Source organism: Apus apus, chromosome 14 (assembly GCF_020740795.1).
Source record: "Apus apus isolate bApuApu2 chromosome 14, bApuApu2.pri.cur, whole genome shotgun sequence".
Lineage (NCBI taxonomy): Eukaryota > Metazoa > Chordata > Aves > Apodiformes > Apodidae > Apus > Apus apus.
Genome location: NC_067295.1, coordinates 13,417,071 through 13,438,448, shown reverse-complemented (window position 1 = coordinate 13,438,448; position 21,378 = coordinate 13,417,071). Strand labels below are relative to the sequence as shown.

The window sequence follows — 21,378 nt, the reverse complement described above, 5'->3', positions numbered from 1 at the left end:
AACTGGGTATATTGTTTTCACTGTGCAGCATTAAGTACCTGCTGGTCCTGCCACTGAAAGTAGCTGCAGTGATCCCTGTATCCTTCCTGCTCACCTCTTGGGGGCTTGTTGAAGCTCAGTGTTTTCAAAGCGCTTTGAAAAGTGCTCATTTAAAAGGATATTATGCATGTGTAAAATACTGCTGTTCCTGCTGAAGCTCGGACAAACTGTAAACCTCTGTGGCTGTAGAAAATGACTGAATGCTGCATAAGCTGTTCAAGTGCTTTGTTACCAAATCAAAGACACTGTGCTCAAGCACTAGAAAAAAAGAGAGCTCCCATGGTGAGAGACAGCTTGCTACAACGGCATTCGATTCAAGGTCATACATAATGTCAGTCATGGCAGGGGAAAAAAGCCAAATTAAGCATTTTTAGCAGTGAATATATATATTGTAAAATAACATTAAGGGTGTGAAGATACTGAAAAGGAAGACAATAAAATCCATGTAGCAGAACAGTTGTGAAAGCAATGTTATAGAAACAAGCATCAGTGTACTCAGGCACTTACATTTTGTGTATCACTGGCTGAAAACACTCTGCTTGTGTGATCTTGCCTGTGTGTGGCTTTGCAGCATCTCACTTTTGTTGTTGCAGCTCTTAACTAGACAGATTATTATTATTTTTTTTTTTATAAATGGTTGTGAAATGGATGGGAAGGTCATTAGCAGTCACAGCACTGATTTGATGGTCGAAGGTGTTAGCTTTTTTCTTGGGGCAGGCAACATTTGGGTTTTTTGACAGTTCAACCATGCTGTCTTGTAGGGAAACAGATGGAAATGCACAGATAATCCTCCAGGTGCACACAGGTACTAGTATGGGGGATTCAGGAAGGTACTTAAAAGTGGATCTCCTGTTGAGAAGATTGATCCTTGGGTAATGATTGATTGCGTGTAATTTCTGCTCGCTCTTGAACTCTGAAGTTCTTCTAGTTTTTAAGCAGGTTAAAATAAGTGAATGAGGTGACATCTAGGTGGGTTTTATTATTCTCTTTCTTGAGTTGTGGTCATATTGTAAATGCTGAAACACTGTCCAGTAATTGTGTTCAATGAAAGTGGAATTTGGAAGCATTACAAAGTTTAGCAGAGGGGCATATGCTTTGGGGTGGGAATTGAAATCTTCCTTTTTGACAGATTTCCTGGAAAGCACATTCACACTAGCATCCAGATTTTCCTAGAAAAGAGAATGCCAGAATGCTGCAGTTGGGGCTCATGCTCATTTTGAGCACTAGAGTAAATTGGCAGAGAAAGCAAGGCAGGTAGCCTGGAGGTGCATGTGTCTTGCCAGGCAGTGAACTCCATGGTGTAGTGCTCCAGGACCAGACTGAGCATGAACATGGTTTCTAATCCTGGCAATCCCTCATACTTAGTGTAAGTGCTAATCTAAATCTGAGGTTCACCTTTGTAATATTACAGTTCTTTTTCTGTAAGATACTTTGTCCTCATCTACTGTCTTGTTACATCCCATTTCTTGGTTGTCTGTCGTTAGTTACTCTTAAACTTTTAGTCATTCCTGTTGACTGAACTCTGAATGTACATTTCCTGCTCCTGCACAACCTTATTCCTTCTCTTGCACTTAACATTAGAAGAAACACCTCCTTCTTTATCTCCCACTCCCTGTCCCCATTGCCTCATGGGGTTCATATAATTAAATTCTAGTATTGTAATTCAATTTACACTTTGGAGCCTGGAACCATCACCTGTCCCGCATGGAGTAGTTTGGTGTTGAGGTTTGAATGTGGTTCACTTTCAACAAAATTCTCAGGATTTGAAATCTACTTCAAGAGGCATTTTACATCTCCAGGAATGAAATGCTGCTTTCATTGAAGGTTTTCATTCTAGGATGTCCATATACACTTCTTTCTTTAGCATCACAGTGGTTCAAGAAACTGGACAACAAAATCTTGATAGAAAACCTGGCTTGGAAAATAGGCACCAATACAGTAAATGAGGTGGTTACACAGCAAAGGCATTTGTAACACTGTTGAACAAATAGATTTGTTACTTGTTTGAATCACTTGCAGGAGGTACCCTAGTAGAACTGAAGTGTTAGCTGGAAATGGGTCTGATAGGAGAGGATTCAGGGATGGTCTGGGGAAAAGAAGAAGCAGTGCAGCTCCAAGGGAATGGCCCTGTGTCGTTTGTTTCTTTTCCACTCTAGCACCAGGTGAGTTGTCTTTTGTCTTAAAATTTCCAGGCAATTATATTTCCAAAGAAATTGAACATAATACGTAGATGTGTAAATATTGCACATGGCATTTCCCATCCTGCCTCAGCAGGCATTTATTGTTTTGGCACTGTTCTGATCAACACGTGATGCCTTTAAAACACTGTGATAAGCAGGAATCTTGGATGCAAATGATTACTGTTGTTGAAGTGTAGTTTTTGATTTGCATGTTTGATATGCAGAAACATATGGCTAGCTACAGGAATAGACCCAATAGGTACAAAAAATGTGTAAGTTTTGGCCAGAACTCACATAACAGAAAAGATGAAGGCAAAAGCTAATATGTTTTCATGATAATAGTTGTACTGATAGAAGTCACATATATAAATTACTTGAAAAAGCAAGGTTTTTTTTCAGGGGATACATGTCAAAAGCTGTGATATTGAATGTGTGAAACACATTAATTGAACCAACCAGATCCTGTTGAAGCAGTTGTATCTTTCTTTCCAAGGCTTGTAAAACTTCTTGTCTCAATTTCTGAATCTCAGATAAACTGGGCAGTTTAAAACCAGGAAGACGAAGACACATGTAGTACAGGCCTAAAGTATTTGGACAGTCACTAAAAGTGGAATTGAGATGTCTTGCGTTATTTTGTCACTTTAAAGCTTGATTTTAAGTACCAATTATCTTTCAAAATTTTTGTCTTGAACTTCTGATGGAAGCTAAGGAATGGGTAGACAAGTTACTGGGTGAGACAAGAGATTTCTAGCAACAGACTGAAAATTTAGAGTTCTTTCCCAAGGTGGATGACTTTGCCCATGTAGTTTTCACTATTATGACTGACATATCAGTATATAATCTCTTCTAAATTGCACCCCCATTAGAAGATGTCCATGCTTTTCTACATTTCTGGTAATTTTTGATCTAAGTGCTCCAACCTTTCAGGATTAAACAAAAACTAGTGTTGTAAGATCCTGCTTCCACTTGTTCACAGGCCTTCCCGAATAAGTCTAGAAGAATCCTTTGCAATATGTATCACCTTTCATTTATTTCAGAGGCAACTGAAAGGAAATCTTTATCACTTTAGCTGCTTTTGATTTAGCAGGTCTTCAGGAAGAAATATTTCATCTACATTTGTATTCTCTTTCCCCCCCTTCCTTAAAAAAATAAAGACATATTTTCTCAGACTTTAGAAATGTGAAGACGTTGTTATTGTGCTCCTCTGTTCTACCCTGTTGCTTTCAACTTCCTATTTAATAAGATACAGGACATCCCTCATAAATTCTGTACCATCAGTGTAATGTTGCTTTGATGATGTATTGCATGTTAAGTTGGCATTGACATGAAAGGACAGTATGGGGCTGAGGAGAGATTTTTTTTTTTTAGCTTTTGCTTTAAGTGTTCTAAACTTAATTATATTTAGTAGCTGAGAAAGTTTACCATCTGAAACCTTGCCTTTTAGGATTTCCTATTTAAGCTTGATAAATTTATATGTTGATAAATAGACAAGATTGCATATCTCAGGATCATCTGCAAAATCAAACACCAAACGTGAGAGTTTGCATCTTTTATTTTGGATGTGGAAGATTAAAGCTATTATTCAAAAAATGCAGTTAAATGTATCACATTGCCCTAGTTCTCACCTCCTTTTGGGATAGTCACACCTCTGTCCCCTAGATGATGGCTAGGAGATTAAAAAATGAAGTGGACTTCCTGCTCAGGCTGTAAATGCCCAGATCAGTTCTCGTTCTGCTTTAGTCAAGCAGTTGTAGTACATTCACTTCAGGTTTACCAGGGTTCCTTCTAGACATAGTTCCTGCGCTAGTGATTTTCCACATTGACGCTCTGACACATGAACAATTCACCTGGCTAGGATGGGGTTTCTCCCCCAGCTCCCCATTCTCTGCCACTCTTCCAGAGGGCAGAAAGTCCCTGTCTGGTAGTGTTTGCCATTATGTCTGCATAGCTCTGAATCACACATTATTTCAGTGAGTAATTACTAATGCTTCATGTTTGGATGGTTCAGATATAGGCTAGACTTAGTGGAAGAGACTCTTCCCATGTAAATCTCAACAGAAAATGAGCATTTGATCAGAAGAGCACTAGTGACGGAAAGGAGCCAAACATGAACCTTTTCTTGTCCTGCTTGACCCATGTTGCTTTGGAATCAGAACTGTCCTGGATTCTGTGTTGGCACAGTTCTGCATCTCTTGATGTTAAAATCAATAGAGAGCTCTTGATCTGATAGTTGGAAAATTAGATGTTCTGCCTGTTGGCCATGGGTATCCCTTTCACCATCTCAGTGTCCTCTCTCCTCGTGAAGAAACAATTATTTTGACAGCACCTCTCTCTCCTCATACTTGCTCCTTTGGGGGGCAAGAGTGAATCTGTGAGGAGAGTTTGGAACAGACTGTACCTAGTAATCTTTTATTGTGACCCTTTTTATGTGATGTTGAATAAATGGGTAAATATTAAGACTTAACCATATGATGACTTGGAAGCTCATTTCAAACCTATGAAATTAAGTAGTTTTCAATTCATTTTCCTGCAGTTATATTTACACACTGTTGTTCTGGTGGCTGTGTGCCTTGAGAGCAGTACAGTTAGGCTTTTACTGCTTTCTCAAAAGCATTAATGACCCTGGGCACAAAATGTAATGCAGACACCTCCAGCCTCCTTTTTGTTGCAACAAACTTGCATGGATTTTTTTTATTTTTAAGTACATATATAAAATCCTCTCTAAATGCATATATTAAACTCTAGTTTTATGTATGATCCTGTATTGTATAAAACATTTATTACCCTCTAAAAGCTCTCTCACAATTGTATTGTTCATCTCTATATAACTCTTGCTGTCTCTCCTTGCCCATCTTGATATTTCTATGCTTTTCATCCCTTTTCCTCATAGTCTTCACTTGTACTCTTTCCACAAAGGCAAATTTCATCTTTTTTTCCTTCCTTTCTTACATGCAAGTTCTTTCTTCAAGTTGCTATATTTTTTTTGCAGTGTAGTGCAGAACAATCAAACCACCAAACTTTGTACTTTTTGAAGCAGGGGTGTTTGAACACTTGAAAACCCACGAAAGAAAGGCAGATCAGTAGTTCTGGCATTCTTCAAAATTTATCTTTCATTTGAAAGGAATAGCAAAACTATGGGTGGGCAAACTGAAGCTGGTGGTGTCTATTTAAGAATAATGAGGCTGTGAACAGAGGCAAGAAGTATTTCAGTAGTGATTAGATGTGGTGAAGGCAGATGTGTCCACTTTAAGGAAAAAAAATGTGCTTTAAGTATAGTCTTACATTTAATAATCAGGCTGCAATTCTTATGTATCCAGAGGATTCTCAGGAGCCATAGAGGTCTGAGCATCTGCTCTCTGAATGTGCACTTCCAGTAGGCACCAGCATTGGCTGGATGACTTACACTAAACCAGAATATGCCAGCTGAAATTTGGAGTTCAAGCTTTTCTCCTGAAATCTACTTACTGCCTCTGTTCAGGGCTTGTGACCAGTATGTTATGTTCTTTAGTTCTTTAATATTATTTCTTTAGTATTTTTCCACTAGGAGCAAGTGATGCTACTAGACAGCCAGTGGCCTGATGGCATCCCTGAAAGAGTTCTCGGTAGATGGTGAATGGCAATCCATAGATGGAATCCTGGAGATAGCATTGAAAGAGGCTTTATGATTCTATTGGAAGCTCAGAAAATATTTAAAATTAGTATATTACTGAGTTATGCATTGCAGATTTAGCTTAATTGTTATTCTTTCTCAAGACTCTATTGTGTGTGTAAGGTCACTGCTTTTCCTGGAGTTGGACGGAAGCTATCTCATGTGCTTAATACCATAAATGTAATGGACTGCATTCTTCATTCTAATTGGCAAAGCATGTGCTTTCTTAATGGCAGATAATTGTTTTTAACACAACGCATTCCCAGCTCAGAAAGCCACTTCTGCCCAGCCACAGTGCCTTTCCTCTTCAAGAATCACTCGTAGTAGCAGTCTGGGGGATTTATAATAGCAATAGCACCTCCCAAACCAAATCTTATTGCTGTTAATAGGTATTACTTTTCCTTACAAAGTGTTTTTCTCCCCAGGCACCCTTTTGCCCCAGGGCAATTAGTTACCAAAGTAGTCATTAACTGTTGATAATGATCAGTTTGTCAGGGATTATCATGTGATGATGCCATATTCTCCAGTAATTAGATAAACCCACATTTATTACAGGTAGTGTCAAAGGCCCTTTCTTGGAGGATCAGGCAGCCTTGCCATAAGCCCCAGTGAGCAACAGACTAAGTGATAGAAGGAAATATCTATGTTATTTTCAGAAATATTCAAGATTTGACAGGTTTATATTTTTCAGCTATAGTTACCCATAAGGGAATTAAATTAAGCCAGTCACACTTTTTCAAGAAAGCAGGGGCCTTTTCTGGTACCCTTTTCTAGAATAGTAGGAATAATAGGAAAGGAGAAGCACACATACAAAGAGACATAAATATGTACATCTCAAAACTGTGCCCATATTTGGGTCAAGAAGACTTCACTGTCCATGCTAATGAAAAATCTCAGATTATTTTTCTTGCCAGTTTATGATACACCACTGAAGAGATGCAAAATCTCTTCATGGAGATGTGTATGGTTGTTGATTGTTAAGAACTGAAATTGTTATATCCATATATATTTTTACTTTCACGGACAGAAAAGTACTTAATAAATTGACACAGCAAATGGTTTATATTGGGCTGAGTAGTGCATTCATGTAATGACCCGTTTGGATCTACAAAGAGGTTCGGGTCTGCTTGCACCTGCTTTTGAAACACACTTTGTACTGGAAGCAACTTATTCATTTTCTTTATAATTGTGCACTGTAAAGCAAAAAAAGTCAAGTATCTCACTGTGGCACGTGTGAGACGATTTAAGGGAAACTGCAGTTGAGGGCAGGGGGAAAATGCTGAGGCTGTGGGGAATCCAGGAGAGACTTCAGTAGCATTTTGTGGTTTATGTCAGTGTTCTTCAAGTACAAGGGTGATTCCTAGTAACTAAAATGGAAAAAACCCAATCAAACAAAAAAAAAAACCCGCAACAGCAAAAAAAGCAAACATGGGTGGGTAAACAAAATAGGAAAGAAGAATGAACTCCAAGAGAAGCAAGACTTCATACAGTTGCTCCATATTTGTTCTTACCAGAAGGTTGTTACGGACTTAAAAATATCACATACTAAGTCATGACAATTGTTTTCACTGCTGTTCTGTGGTTTAGATCTGTGTGTACAGCCAGCTATCACACTGACATTTGCTTTACAGGCATACAAAATTCATATAGACTAATATATAAAAGTCACTTGTCTGCCGTATGTGATTAATTCCTTTGAATCTTGTGCGTCTTCTATGGAGAAATGACAATACTTCTCTGGCTTGCCATTTTCCATCTGCAGTGTATTCCAGAAAGTTTGAAAGTTGTTTAACAATAAAAAGAAAGAAAATAATGTGCACCAAAGTAAAATCACAGAGGTTTCAAGTTGACTAGGTAATACAAGCAAGGGACATTTCTTTTCCATACTCTTCCTTTATGTTGTGTTTTGCTGTTTTAAAGTTGACTCTTAGTGATGAACTGTTAACATAGCTAATTTTATATTTAAATGTTTTCTGTATAATCCAAAATGTTTTATTTATGAATTTTGTTTCTTCTAAAACAGCAGTTTTTACTGTGCCACCTACTTGTTGCAAATCAATCAGCTGATCAATATGGTTGTTCTCTAGACTACACTGAAAGGAACCAGTTTAATTAATGGAGGTAGATCTCCATTTCCTAGAAAGTTAGCTCTGGCTGTGTATGCAGAGTTTGGAGATGGAACTGAACATTGCTTTTAAAAGAATCAGACTATCAGCTCTGATTCCAGAAGACCTGGTTTGTTACAGCTGTAAAAACTACAAAAGCAAAGCAAAACAAAATGCAGGAAAAAAACCCGTTTTATAAGGCATGAAGACTGCAGATCTGACTTCCTTATTTTCAAATGAAAGGTACATCAGGAATAACAGGAAACATGAGGTAGAGTAGAACTCAGCCCAGGCTCTGCAGGAGTCAGATAGCCACATTTCAGTAATGGTATTTGAGTGTTTTGAGAAGTCTTGGGTGCATCTTTAATTTTAAGCCAGTGTCTCTCATATTCCATATTAATTATCATGAATCATGGCTTTTGAAGTTTCATACTGGTAGAAAAAATGGCTAAGCATGGAACATGTTGGTCCAATGTTATCTTAGTCATTCAAAGTGATTATGTGTCTATTTGTTGTTCAAGTGACAGTGTCTTTTCAGAATGAACAGACTTGGTTTGAACTGTGTGTCTACCTTGTTCGATGATGATGATGGTAGGAGATGAAAAGTGCTGAATAAAAATCATAAAGTTCTCAACCAATTTAAATGAATGTGAGAACATGAAAAGACAGACCATGAGCTGTAATTTGTTAAAAGAAATCCAACAAAATGTTGAAGGAACTTGTGAAAAGGAAATATGCCTGTCATTCACTGTAAGGTACATTTTCAGATTGATTCATGGTTTAACAGATTATATTTCAGATTAGCCTACAGAGAGAGAGTTAATGTGCATTTAAATACTTGTACTGTGTTGTAGAATTTATTAAGTTACTACGGCAATTGTGTATTTTATTGAAAAATATTAGAGGATTGGGGGTTCTTTTTAATATTTAATTTTAAAATTCAGTTTCTCTTATATTGCTTGGTTCCAAGTGTCCTGTACAAATTTCTGTGTTCTGAAGAAGTGGCTCTGGAGTAATTCAGTGTGTAGCACTCTCATCACATCCCATGAATATATGTTCATGGAAACTGTGTCCTTAGAAAAATGTAAAATGAATAAACATGGGAAAATTACTGCACCCTGGCTAGGTGCGGAGGGCTGTGATTTAATACCCTTAGGGGAAATTTTTCTTGGGCTTCACTCAGTTTTAATATTCATCTGTCATAAAATCTAAGGAGTTTTCAACTGTTTTCAGAGGTATTTGCCATCAAGTGAAGTGTGAGGTTGAGTGGATATTTTATTATAAATGAAAAATTATTTTAACATAACATTGCGGTTGAGTTGTTGCCACTTAATTCTGCAGGAGCTCTTGCAGGCCATTTTAGAGTGGAATTCATCTTTTCAGCAGCAAACTGCTGAAAGAGAAACAAGCTTGCTTGCAATAAGATGGAAAAAAACGATCATGTCAACAGTTTAACAAGAAGAAAGCTCAGGTCCCCCCACTAGTTTATTTGGATCCTTGCATATGTTAATGCCCTTGTAGGGAATCTGATCAGGATGGCAAATCTTTGGAAAGTGAGTTTCCTTTGCAAGGGGCCCGGTGACAGCATCTTCAGCTGCATTAGGTGAGGCTTCCTTCTGGATGGTTTTGCTGAGGTCCTACAGTCAGGTGGCCAGGGGAGGGAGAGGGAGTGTGTGTGGGCACAGCTCTGGACACCTGCTGCACCACAAGTGTAAGGCAAACCTACATTTCATCCTCAGCTCAAAACAGTGTCTTGAATTCAATGGAACTTGCCATGTCTTCCTGCATTAAATGCTGCTTTTAAAGTTAAAGGTCAAAAAGTGAGGAAAAATTCATTGTGCAGAGCCAGGCAGAGCATTGCTGTAGAGAAAACCTGAAGGCATCTAGCTTTCTAGGTATAAAACATAAAAGAATTTCGTGATAAATCCCTGTCTTTGTGAGAATGTTTTCTGTTGTAGAGTGTTGTGTTTGTGTGCTTCCAATGCCTGTGTTACTGATTTCTGTCTGTGAGCTGGATTCCTGGTGAGCCTTTTTGTCCTTGTCTTCAGCACTCTTTGCTTAAGTCACTCTGGATTGTTTGTTTCCTTTTAAAAGCCACATAATGTCATTTTACATGTCAACTTCCTCATTGTGAGTGTAACAGCTTTTCCTTCTGTTTTTGGTTTATTTGTTTTGGGGTTTTTTTTTGAATTCTGAAATTTTAATTATAGAGGGGAAAAAAATGTCAACACAGGTGGAACTGATACACCAGCATATTTTAAAGGTGAGTTTTCTCTGGTGCTTTGTTCCATGATGTTGGCTCATGAGCTTGTTTCAAGGCACAGATAGGAGAAAAGAATCTAGTGCTCACCAGCCTGACCAGTACCAGTTTATGGTTAAAAGTGGTCAAGAAAAAAACAGTTAAAAAGGTATATATTAAAGTTGTTTGGTTACAGGTTTGTTTCAAATAATTATTGTTTCATTACATATAAAAAGTACAAAAGGCTTGGATGATTATCCTTCCTCACTTGACTTGAAATACCTGTGTCCTCTTTGGGGATTTGTTTTAAGCAGAACTTTCTTCTTGCTTCTTGAATGAGTGTGGAAACTTGCTAATGTTTTCAGATAGTTTTTGGTTGGTTTTAGTGTGATAAAGTACAGGTTTCAGGGGGTCATAATCTAATAGATTGGGGGGGGGGGGGGGGGGGTGTTTTTTGTTTTGGGTTTGTTTGGGTTTTTTTGCATGAACAATAGTCTTGTCTGTGATTTCTGGAGGCAGCACCCTGTAGTCTGTATTGCCATACATTGTCAGGTGTGACATCTCTGATACCTGGCTGTATGTAAATCCAGCATTATGTAAATATTTATGTAAAATAAATACGTAAATATGTGTAAATCCAGAACAGCTGGTGGTAGTCACTATAAACTGTAATAATGAACTGACTGGCAAGGGCATCATCAGAACAGAGCTGAAGTAGAACAATGATCCTCCATCTAGATTTTTAAACCAACTGACAAAACCTAACTTACATATGAGGGAAATGTAAGAAGACTTCAGTGTCAAGGGCTCTAACTGTTAAATTCCATTTACACAGTCATTGTTAAAATGTGATAGCTGGAAGGCATGTGGACCCAAAAAATTGATTAATAGTGATGAAATAAACAAAAGCCTGCACTGAATTAATGTTTCAATAAAATGCCTAAGTAACATATGTCTCAACCTGGCTAGAGTCCTAGAGTGGAAGTAAAAGACTTTAATTATGTGATTGATGGGTACTTCAGGAGTGAGCTCAGAATCCTCAATGACTGCAAGGTCATATGTGCTGTCTGGGAAAGAGGAAAGGGAACTACAGCAGGAGTGAAATAAGACCCCACCATAGGTGACAGAGAATGCCATCTGCACTGGAGAAGCAGTCACCAGCACACAGAAGCTCTGTTCTCACTGGTGTTACTACCTTGTAAGAAAATTTAAGAGCTTCATGCTTGGCTCTCTCTCAAAAAATTATGCAAAATCTCTAGCTGCTTCTTGTAGTGTTCAGAGACAATGAAAGTCTGGGTGGTTTGGCTAGTAAAGCACACTGGAAACCACAAAAAAGAACTTGTTCTAGAAAAGTAAAAACCCTACACTGCTGATTGGTGACTATTGCTGGCACTAAACTTTCCAAGGCAGTTTATAAGAATAAGAAAGAAATAAAATGTTATGCATTTCTGTTGAGCTATTCCTGTAAAGTAGATGCCAGTTCTTATGTAAGTGTGGTAGCTTGTGCCTGTATGATTGCAGTTCTGTTTAGGTATCCCTGTCACATGTTCTGAGCTTCTCATCCTACACATGAAGCCATGTGACAAAAATTAATATGGCCAAATCCTAGTCTTTTTCTTAAGTGCATCTGAACTAGGATTTTATCCGTGATTCTCTGTATTAATTTGGTTTCATTATTATTATCACCTCTTTTTTTTTTTTTTTTTTTTTTAGCTGCAGTGCTCTAGTTTGTGCTGTCACACAGAGGTTTTGTTTTCTGTAAACTCTTTAAGTTGATTGCAAGTTTTAAAAAATATTGCTTCCTCTTGCAAGATAGCAAAGCCTTTCTTTTGGTGCTTTAAGATTTTTAATATCTCAGTCTTTCTGTTAACTAAGTAAGCCCTATCCAGGTCTTGCTGTCCCATTCAGTTTTCTTCTATGATAGCCTTTGTGGCACCACTTGACCTGCAAATAAGAAAATAAAGTACCTTTCAAAATATTTTTCTTCTACATCTTGTAGCAGGTCATTGAATATTTGCTGTTAAGAAAAAATGTGTCTAAGGTGAACGGACAGAATCTAGGTTAAATACTGATTGCTTGTCCCAATTTAAATTGTGTCCCAGATTTGAACATTGTTACATAGTCAAATCGTATAAATTAATGGTGAATCTGTTTCATAGCTGATTTTTAGTTTCCCTTGAGATGATACCTTATTAAATTATTTTGATCTCCTACACTTTAATGCATTTCTGTCTTTGTCTTTAGAATTCTCTTTTGTTTCCAGTAGCTATGGGCAAGAAAGAGGTAGAAATGTTACTTGGCTTAGGGAAGATACAGATTTTTCTGAATAGTTTTGAGTAACTTGAGATATTTTGGTGTTCATGGTAGTAAAATATAGCTTATTAAGTAGGATTGGGAAATTTGAAATGTTGTTTTCTGGGTCACCACTTCAAAAACGCCTACATGCAAAAGTAACTTGTGTTTTCCACAATTATAGTCACTGTTATTCTCAAATAAAGGCTGAGACAAAAATGGGCCTAAGAGCTGAGCTGCCTTCTCGCCAGTCAGTGTAATTCATCTCACTCAGGTCTGGGAAGCATTGTCAGTGCTGTGTGTACCTTTCTAGAGTAGCAATTTGCAGGACTCTCATAAACTTACAGAAATAACGTATTGCCATATAAAAGCACCCCTGCTCTGCGAAACATGACATCGATTTTAGTAACTTTCTGTAAATCAAGTATAATGCTTTTTGGTAGGATAAACTTAACTGTTTTTTTATTCTAATGAGATGGGTTAATAGAAATTTCCCACAAATATATAAAAGGTTAAAGTCATACGGAATGAACTGTCACACTGAAGAGGCCTTTGAATTTTTGAAGCCCCAGTAGACACAGATGTGAGAAATTAACAATACCTGGTACACATGGATGATCCTGTCTAGTGTTGCAGCTGATGTTGCTGTGCTGCTCAGCAGTAGTTAATATTAATTGTGGAGTTCTAGAGATTGTGTGCATGCCCGTTGTAGTGAGGGTGACTGAAATATTTGCATTAGACTTTGCAGCTCACACCTGACTGCTGTTGTTTGTCTGCTTGGATGGTCTTGGTTCTCCATATACGGTATGGAGTGGGTAGAATGGGAGTTGGCTAAATGTGGCTGAAAGTTGTTTTAGTTTTTTTTAGATGAAAAAGGAGTGAATGCCTCTCCTTTTATCATATTTAGAAAGAGGTGATACTGTGGATTGTAAGGAATGCTTTTGAAGATTTGTCTGGCACAGCAGTTTTCATGGGGGACAGTAATAACAGCCATTGGTCTGATGGGTCATCATTATGAGTGGGAATTAAGTTGTTCTTCGCAGTAAAATTATCCAAGGGAAAATACCAGTAGCACTACCTAAGTTGTTACTTGGACTTAGTTGCCTTTCCACTGATTCATTCTCATTACCCTCTCCCAGTGAGGCTGAACTTAGTATTTCTTTGGTCATTTGTTTTCACTTACAGCAATCTTTGGTGTTGATGTTTACGTTATATCGTTCTGGGGACATGATTCTCAGCTCTTTTGCACGTTTCTTTATTATGTTTTTCCACAAACTTTTTTTCTTTCTTCTAAGCCATCTTGTACGTATTTAACTGAATACTACATCCTACAATAGCAGTTTCATTTCAGTCTTATTTTTAGTACTCTGCACTCTGTGTGAGGCCTGTGGAACACTGAGCAGCATTGGCATTTGGTACACTCCAGTTGCCAATTTTTACATTCATTGTGATATTCTCTCTGCTTTATTTTCTTCCCTGAATCTGTCCTTCTTTATTTGTTTCATCTGCATGTTCCTTTATTTGTATATTTCAAGTTAAAACTCTTTTCAACAGTTATCATTACAGTGGTAATCATTTACAATGGTGTTTGCAATCATGTAGATCTTCTGTAGAATCTGTTCGATTCTTCATTTTCATTTTACCATTTAGGCAGACAATAGCAATCACAAGTTGATCTGGGAAAGTCAAGCATAAATTCATTATGTATGCGATTCTTAGAGGATACCTGCAAAGTACATCTGTGGTTCATCACAACTAGCCTATGGCCATCTTCCTGCATGCTACAAAAAAAGAGAAGATGCAAATGTATTTGTGTCGTTACTTACTAAGCCATTTCTTTGTGGAAGTGAATGTTCAGGCCAACTTTGGAGATTGCACTTCTCAGAAGACAAACACCAGCACAGTTTCCTGGGTTGTATCCAGTATGGGGGTCATTTAAGCAGTTATTTCAGATGTTCTCAGGCCAAAAATGCATTTAAAGGATATTATTTACTCCTGTAAAGGAGTCTGTGATAATTATTCCAGCACGACACTCTTTATTAGGCCATACGTGTTTATCATGTTGATATTCTCTTCAAACATGCAAGCTGATAAGGGGTACTTTTTTTCTTAAGGTAAGATCTGGGCTGTAAACAAGTCAGTATCCTTGAGAGGCTCCCAGTGCTCCTGACCTTGTGGTTATTTTGAAAATAATATTCAGAGCACAGGAATAACAAATTGTGCTATGAAATTCAAGAAGAAACAATGGGAAAAGAAGCTTAGCATGGTCACTTGATTGAAAGTTTAGTTTTCTTCATTGAGATGTTTGTTTTGTGGGATGAGTACTAGTTGCTTTGAGCCCTGCAGTGATTTAGTACTTTTAGACCAATAGGTGAAATGACTACTGAACTGTCATGGATTTGCTTCTGTTCGTGTGGCATTTATTTAATGCAAGCACTATTTAGGGTGAGTAGTGTGTTCAGCTGCCAAAAGGGGAGGAAGAAGGTTATAATCCCAGAATTGGACAGCAAAAATAAACAGGTTTCACAGTCTGCAACCCAGGGAAACCCAGCTGGGCTGGTGAGCTCAGAAACAGTTTGGAGAGCATGAGGACTCTGCTTGGAGGTCAATAGAAGTTCCCTGAATGAAATGTGAAGCAACTGGATTCAACTTGGAAGTTAACCCTTCTTTGAGCAGGAAGGTGGACTGGGGACTTCAAGACATTTTCTCCTCCTCCCCCCTTTTACTCTGTGATTCAAACATTGGTTCCTTGGAGCTGCATGATTGAAGGTGCTGTAGCATTCCGGTATGGCTAATTGCACAGACCTGATCACATCTGACAAGGAATACTGTCCTTCCAGTTAATCCAATTCTGAAGGGCTGTGCTTTTTTAAGATAACCTGTTTACCACATTTTTTGTTCCTTCTCAGCTGTTCCAATGTATTTAAGAAAAATCAAATTTCTTCAGTCAATTTTAATTCCATAATGTATTTAGAATAAGTACTATAAAATCCAATTATCTTCAATAACAATATTTGTTCTGTTAGTAATTTGGGCTGGTTTGGTTTTGGTGTTTTTTTTTTTTTTGAAGGTGGCTTTAGGAAACATTTGTTTCATTGTGTTATTTCAAGACTGACCTTCAGGAGTGATTGCAGTTTGTTTCTTGGGCACTGTTTAAGTAAGGAATTGGAAATCAACATAGTTAAATGGGATGACTGCACAAATATCTGTATAAATTGGAGAACTTAGACACATTCTTTACCAATTGTGGATATTTTTCTGTTTCAAAAAAACTTTCTAGAGGTATTCCACATCTCTTCCCAGAGCATTAAGGTATGCAAACAAATATTCATTGTACTGTAGAGTGGTTAAAGAGTAGAAGAGTGTTTTATGAGTTGTTTTTCTAAGCCACTGCTTTTAAAAGGTTTAAGGGAAAAAAATATGTGAGAAATTCTGGGTAGAATTACTTGTATTTCAAAATACATAGAAAAGGGAAAAAAAAGGCTACTCTGTTTTCTCTTTTTGTATTTAAACACAATAGTTTTTATGGAATTCAGCCAGTATTAATACTCAACAGCACTTCAGCTATTTGGTAAATTTTCAAAGCAGTTAAATGTTGTTTCTTTGTGGGTTTTTGGTTTTGTGTTGGTGTGTTGTTTTTTTTTCCTTCAGGAGTATCAGGACATGTTTTTTTAATTTCAATTTGGCTAAAATTATCTGTCATATGCAGATGATTATGCAATATCTGCCAACATCCTACCCTAAGACAGTTACAGCAGATGGTCGAATGCGTTTCATGTGGCATTGGTTTAAATGCAACTATATCTAATTTTTCCTGTAATTATTAACACAATTTTAGTTATAAGAACTTGACCTGCATTAAATTAACTAGTTGTAAACTGTTTCTGCCCAAGTTCTTATTTGAAAGACAATATTTCAGCCTTTATTTTTTCCAGGACTGATATTTTGCTGTAACAGTCTTAAGAGTTAAATATCAGCCCATGGAAAATTTACAGTAAGAGGGAAAATACTAGATCCAGTGCTGACTATACTGCTGCATAAATAAAATAGGGCTTGTTATTGAATTCATTTTTTTTCTCTTAAAGTGTTAGTTTTGTAGGAAGTGAGAATATGACATTGAGGCTTACCAAATGGACCCTTTGAGTATTGAATCAGCAATACTCAAATACAAAACAAACATAAAAAATGCAAATATATATTTGCTAACCCCCAGAAATGAGGATATAGGCAGGCTTACCTTCACATCAGTGGTGGAAAACACTGATAAAACAAGGTCTCCACTGGGAGTTGGATAATTTCAGTTTTATATGATGTTTATTATGATACGTTATTTCTTAATTAAGCTTCACAAGATCTCTGTACATGTATGCATACATAAACACACAGTATGCAAACATAAATTTATACACACATTTGTGTGTGTATATCTATGCATACATGCCCAGATACATGTGTGTAAGGTACATGTTTCAGTAATTACTTGGGACGTATCAATCCTCTTGAGTCCCAGCTCATGGACATCAGTTTGCACATGTGTATTGCTCTTGCACGGTTTTACACAAGGTGTATTTTAAATGATGTGACATAGTTACAAAATGCCAAACACCAAAAAGTGTTAAGCTGTTTATCAGTGAAGATCTTGCAATTGCTTCAGCATCTCAGCTTTTTTTTCTCTTTATCCTTGAACAAACTATCCTATTTTACTCTTGAGTGAACCTCTTCTGCTTGTATTGTATAAACCAGCTGCTCTCTCCTCCTCTCCTGCTCTTGCTCCCAAGCAGAAGCCCACCTTCTCAGCCTTCCCATCTGGCTGCTTCAATTTTTGCCCAAATGCCTCATTTGAGACCAACACCATTTTTCTTGTGTTTTGGCAGTGGGGTTCTACATGTACAGTGGAGTGTCAGTCCCTTGCTCTTCCAATTTTCATTCAATATCATTATTCTGGTATGCTTAATTTAGAATGTTTGGGTTCAGGCTGCTTTTTCTGCTGTGCAGACATGTTGGTAAAATGTTAGGTGATGTATGTTTTATTCAAATTTGTTTTGCAACATTAGTGACCATGATGTGTATATAAAATGCAGGATCACAGGTAATGAAGTCAGTCATGGTGTGCCTGGCTCCTCTGGCTCACACAGTTTCTTTCTGAGAATCATACTGTAGTTTTACCTTGGCTATCATAGTTTGTACTTTTTTATTGGGCATAAAAAGTAATAATATGGTACTGTTATTAGCTACAGAATAAAGCACTCACTTTTTATTGTAAATCCAAATACTGTATTGATTTTGCAATAGGAAGACATGCAGGTCAGAAATGCAGTAAGCAAGGAGCAATCAACAAAGAAGCATTGGTTCAAGATACAATAAAGAATTGCAGAGTTCCAGCCAGATGTGATAGAAAGAAGAAAATAAAAAATGACACTAAAAACAAAAAGCAAGAATAAATATAAGTAAAACAATATTGCAAGGTAGTGAGAGGATTTTTCCTGCATTCACTCTTTGCTGTGGAGCATCATCCCAGGTATTTCAATGCTAGCTTTTTTTGAGAGCAAGACCTGAAATGCTTGGCTGGTATGTTAGCTTGCTCACAATAAAAGACATCACTCTGCTTTCACCTCTTGTTAGTACCCATAAGTAGACAGCAGTTTTAGTTTAACATCCACACTCTGTACAAAATGAACTAACCCTTTAAGCAGTAATGCTAAATTAATAGTCTAGTAATAAGTCTCATGTAGCAGCAACTGGAGAAGTGCTTGAATTGTCAGAGAGATGTGAAGTGCAAACCGACTTGCCTGTGGAACACTGGGTCATCTGTCCAGTCTGAAATTAAACATCCCTGGCAGTGAATCATGCCTCAGAATCTACTGTTTAGAAGTGCTCATGTGATAGTAAAAATTATCTAAGTTACAGAGAAGTAACATTTTCAGCATTATTCTCCTGGTCAAAAGGACTTTTCAAAGATATTCTATATCTAGAAGTTATTCCTGGATAATTGCAACTAAGCCACTTGGGAAAAAAAGTGGATGCAGACCCGTGCCGTTGTTCACAGTGACCAAGCAGTAGCATCCACTGGCTCACAGCAGAGTATTTCACAATACATGTCTTTCCAAGTCATCCCTAAGTATGGAGTACAATAAAATATATCAAATATGTATTTGGTCGTGTTTGTTTTTTTCCCGTGTCTTAATTTGGTAGGTTACTGTCCATCCAGCTTGCTTTTGTAGTAATACATCCTGTCTTGGAGACATACAGTTTGAGCAGTAAAACACTATTTATCAAATGTATTTGTTTCATGCTAAGAGATAATTTGTTCTTTGCAGCCAGGCAATGCCTTGGTTGCTGTGTATGTGCCATCTGACTTTTCAGCTTAGATTTTTTATTTTCAAAATGTGTTGCAGTACATAATTTGTGCAGCATGTTGTACATTTAGTTAAACCCCTTTACTTTCAGGGCTTTGGGCTTCCTGATATTCTTTGTAATTTTGGGGTTGTTTTTCATGACCATAATATTCTGCACTTAATAATATGCATTAGATAGGATGGGATATCAGTGAATACTGATGGTAATATAATTTATTGCAACAGGATTGATACAGTAGTAATTTACATCCACTGAAAATGAGTAAGGATATTGTGTGGGCAGTACTAATCTGAGGAATGGGTGCAAGCTGCCTCTCGTGCAAGTGGTAGATGTCAATTTGTAAATGTTGCTCCCCAGTGGCTCTCGGTTGCTCTTATTTTTAGGACATCTGCACATTAAATATCTACTTTTAGATTGCAGGTGTTTAAAGAGACTGTACTGTGCTGTAGATGCTGATTATAATTCAAAATCCTAATGTCAAGTGGTAATAATGATGCAATCTTCCACCAACTGATTCCAACTGGGGGTTGTTTGGTTGGTTTTCGGTTGTGGTGTTTTGTGTGGTGGTTTGTTTTTGTTTGTGTTGTTTGTTGTTGGTTGGTTGTGGGGTTTTTTTTTGGGGGGGTTGTTTTTTTTTTTGTCTGTTTCTTTAGTATTACTCTTTTTATTAGATTTTGAAGTGATTTGTGATTACAGCTTTGAACCTTTGTATCTCCAGTGTTAGGTGTTTGCATGGAGGTAAACTTGTAGAATAGAGTGGTTGTGATGGGGGTAAAGGAAAGGGAACCTACGCTCTTCAGGATGATATCAACAAGCATTAGGGAGGCCCTTTTTAAATGAAATATCCTTGCTGATGGTCATGGCTGTCTGTAACAAAGGACTTGGGTGTCTTTCTGATGACACCAGTCCTTGAACAGGGATGTTCTAGCACTGCTGAGCAGGAGAGGATCACAACTGACTTTTGAACCAGGTTTTTCCTGGCCTATAGAAATGACTTAAACTCTCACAGGGACTGTGCTGAAGCTTGCAGAGTTAAAAGCTGAGAAGTGGGTAAGGTGTTAGAAGAAAAGGCTAACTGTAATGTTGGAATAGTTTGCCAGACATCACACTGGTTAATCTCAGGTAGCCATTATTGTGATCATATGTTCCAAGATAAAATAATGAGCTGTTTTTCAGTGATGAGCTTAAATAATATCTCTTCCCTAACCGTTGCTCTTCTTGCACCTTTCCCATACACAGCTTTTCACTTTTCTCTAGCCCATCTGATATTTTTATTTGGAAGAACTGTAGTAAATGTAGGTGTTAGCCCTTTGTCACTAACAGGTAATCGCAAAGTGCAGTGTAACTTCTGCTCTGCATTGGGAGGAAGGAATTGGCACCATTTGCTGTGGATACACTGTTTTTAGCATATTGTGAATCAGTGAAACTGGCACAAGCCAGTTCTACCTCTAGGCACTGTACTGACAATTTATTACATTGTGCTTTTTGTAGTAGCATCAGTTACTGAGTTTCGTTATTGTTTTGTTTTGTTTTTTTTTTTTTAATTAAAGCGTAAAGTATTCTTGGCGATGTTGCAGACTCTTTGAGGTTTGGGAGAACCTGAGCTCTATTTTAATGTATTCAAGAACTCTCACATTTCATACTGCTGAATATTTTCATCACCAATGTGTTTGCAGCTTTTCAGTATCTGTGGATTCAGTAACACTCAGGGAGCTCTGCTCAAAGCAAATACATAGTAGGGAGCCAGCAGCTGTTTAGTGAGTGGATCTGCATAGTGTTATTCTTCTGTTCCTCCAGATGAGAGAGAAAAATACCATGTTACCTTGTGTTTCTCTGCCTGTTCTTGGTGCTCGCTGAGTTCCGGCGCCGCTCGGTCGTGCTCGGAGGATCCTCTCTGTGCTCTCCCTGTGGTGATGCTGTTACTGCTTGTTCTAATGGCTGCTGATTTGACTTGTCCTGCTGGGTGCTCTGACTGTGCTTCAAGGCTTATTACTGACTGAAGTAAACCTTCTTCCATCCATTGAATGTTTTTTTTTCCCCTTCCTCTCCTCACCCCCTCCTGGTGTTTTTCCTTTTTCTTTTTTTTTTTCTTTTTTTTTTCTTTTTTTTTTCTTTTTTCCCCTTGCCTTTTCTTTTTGGCTTTTTTCCTTTTTTTGCTCTCTAGCTTCAGTTATGTTAGAACATGGTGTTGTGGATACCTTTCATACTCATTGTCTCACCCCTTATCAATGATCTTGTGTGCCCAAATCAGATTTTGTACTCGCACAAAAAAAGCCACCTAAATTCTCTGATGTTGTTAGAAAGAGCTCAGGCATGTTTTCTTCTGGGAGGAGGGGGAGAAGTGGGAAAGGAGTGGAGGTGCTGTTAGAAGTAAGTGTCACTTAATTATCTTCCTCCAGCTTAAAATGGATCTTTTTGTCTATACTGCCAGTGCCACCTAGCTTCTGGCCCTTTTTAGCTAGCTGCTTGTTTTTACTCAGCCTTGTTCTGTCTACCCGCACAGTTGGATGTTGTTTT

General features: G+C 37.7%; 1 protein-coding gene across 23 annotated transcripts in view; it reads left to right on the top strand.

Moving 5' to 3' along the window:
• Positions 1–21,378, top strand: part of RBFOX1 (RNA binding fox-1 homolog 1) — a 1,074,031-nt gene that overhangs the window by 513,122 nt on the left and 539,531 nt on the right. Inside the window, exon 1 of one of the 23 annotated variants that reach the window (XM_051631833.1) lies at positions 6,896–6,899. The exons of the other annotated variants lie outside the window; for them this stretch is intronic. The gene's annotated coding sequence lies outside the window, so the exon portion shown is untranslated. Of the gene's footprint in view, positions 1–6,895; positions 6,900–21,378 lie in introns of those variants that run through there. 23 annotated transcript variants of the gene reach the window in all.